At 41.0% G+C, this 2,500-nt stretch overlaps 1 non-coding gene across 1 annotated transcript; it reads right to left on the reverse strand.

Moving 5' to 3' along the window:
- Positions 1 to 1,386: 1,386 nt before the first annotated feature.
- On the reverse strand, positions 1,387 to 1,457 carry Trnag-ccc (transfer RNA glycine (anticodon CCC)). Its single transcript has one exon. It is a non-coding gene; the product is annotated as a tRNA-Gly (tRNA).
- Positions 1,458 to 2,500: the final 1,043 nt, after the last annotated feature.

The following is a 2,500-nucleotide window of genomic DNA, read 5'->3' on the forward strand; positions in this document are numbered from 1 at the left end:
TGTGTGTCAGTGTGTCAGTGTGTGTGTGTGTGTGTGTGTGTGAGTGTGTGTGCCGTGTGTGTGAGTGAGACACTATTTTATATACCACGGAATCGTTGTCTATAATCTGTTCATGTGACCACAAAAAACGTGTGTGTGTGTGTGTGTGTGTGTGTGTGTGTGTGTGTGTGTGTGTGTGTGTGTGTGTGTGTGTGTATGTGTGTGTGTGTGTGCGTGGTCTTCTATACCACGTATTCATTGCCTATTGTCTGTTCATGTGACCACGGAGATGTGTGTGTGTGTCTGTGTGTCTGTGTGTGTGTCTGTGTGCGCGCGCGCGCAGTGCGTGTGTGTGCAGTGTGTGAGGGCGACGGAGAAACAGAGAACTGGAAAGACACGATAAAAAGACAGACATACAGTAGGTATGAATGTATAGAAGGACAGACAAACATGACACAGAGAGACAACATGAAAAAAAAAGGACTACATATATAAAAACACATACAGAGACACAAATAGAGAGACAGAGAAAGACACACACACACACACACACACACACACACACACACACACACACACACACACACACAGAGAGAGAGAGAGAGAGAGGGAGAGACACAGAGAGAGACACACAGAGACAGAGACAGACAAAAACAAAAAGAGAGATACAGAGAGAGAGAGAGAGACGGAGACAGTGAGACACAGACAGACAGAAACACAGACAGACAGACGGACACTGACACGGACATTGTTTTATTGCCATTGACAATACTATCCTTTGGAAAGGTGGACAATGTATGAACAAAAGAATAACGGCGGTTTACAGAGAAATTGACACATTGCTAAGAGTAAAAAGAAAATCAACGACAAACAGCAACAACAACAACAACAAAATCCTAAAATACAACATATTGTTAAGATTAAAAAGGAAAAAAAAAAAAAAGCTCGACCATCCATATTTCTACAAGGCATTCACAATTATAAACTGTGGAACTGGCATCAGGGTAAGAGCTGGTGGTTGGTTTTGTTTTTTGGGTTGTTTTTTTGTTTGTTTTGTTTTGGTTTGGTTTTTTGTTTGTTTTGTTTTGTTTTTGTTTGTTTGGGGTTTTTTTGTTTGTTTGTTGTTTGTTTTTTTTTGTTTGTTTGTTTTCTTTGGGGGGAGGGGTGTGTGTGTGTGGGGGGGGGGGGGGGGGGAGTGGGGGCGGGAGGGGAGGGTTCAATAAATATAAGCCTCCCGAAGACAATTTCTTTTTCCGCCAATCCCAAGCTAGGGAGATAAATTTCGTTAGTGAATATAGTTTACATACACACACACACACACACACACAGTCGCATGAATTATATTACTTTAGGGGGTTAGAGGTTACAAAAATAATTAGTTCTTAAATTTAAAAAAATTTTAAAAAGTGCGCCGCCCGGGAATCGAACCCGGGTCGCAAGAATGGGAATCTTGCATGATACCACTACACCAGCGGCGCTTACACATTCACACTGGAAAAATTACGATTAATTGTCTTGAATATTGAAAAGCGGAACACAGACTGTTTCACACACAGACACAGACATACATACACACAGACATACATATATACACTAACAGCAGATACCTGCAACTGTAGCGATCTTTGGCGTTTTTTCATTAATTGCGTCATTTCATTGAGTCACTGGTTAAGTTGACGTAATTCAGTCACCACGAGCTGACTTTCTTGGTCAGATGGCATTGTGTCTGCATGTGACGTGTTGTTTTGCTGTGATTAATAGTTGTGTTTGCTTTTTGAAACACAATGTTATAAAAACAACTTGAAGCCCCAAGAAGCGGCACGCGAAAGCCAAAAAAGCCTGACTGAAATATTGGTATGGTTATTTTCAGTGTTTTATGTATTTATTTATTCATTTACCTATTTATTCACAAAATACATAGCGGTATGTTATAATCATATTAAACTAACGGTTTATTTTCTGGGTCGTCTGATATATATACAAAGGATAACAGGCATGTGTTGAGAGAGAGAGAGAGAACGACGAAGTTCCCTAATTACCTCCCCTATGCGGAATACTCTGTTTACCTCCCATGTCTCCCAACTGGTGAACGAAAACCATCTAATCAAGTAGGCCACACTTTATAAGAAAAGTCTGTCCACAAAGTTTTGAATAATTCAGCTGACAGAGAGACAAACAGACAGACCGGAGTTTAAATAACACACACAGATAACAGGACTGAACACGCACAGGCCCTCAGTGGGTCACCTGTGTGTGTGTGTGTGTGTGTGTGTGTGTGTGTTTTCCTCAAAGTCTGACCAAGCGCGTTGGGTTACGCTGCTGGTCAGGCATCTGCTTAGCAGATGTGGTGTTGCGTATACGGATTTGTCCGAACGCAGTGACACCACCTCAAGTTGGCTCGTTACTAAAACTCAAGTTAACTCTGTGTTAATAAAATGAATGAATTGATTATAGAGCAGGTTTCTGGCATTAAGGATGGATCGGATTATCAAGTTGAATGGGAGCTGTTAAAGTTAAAATA

This window comes from Babylonia areolata, chromosome 20 (assembly GCF_041734735.1).
Source record: "Babylonia areolata isolate BAREFJ2019XMU chromosome 20, ASM4173473v1, whole genome shotgun sequence".
Taxonomy (NCBI): Eukaryota; Metazoa; Mollusca; class Gastropoda; order Neogastropoda; family Buccinidae; genus Babylonia; species Babylonia areolata.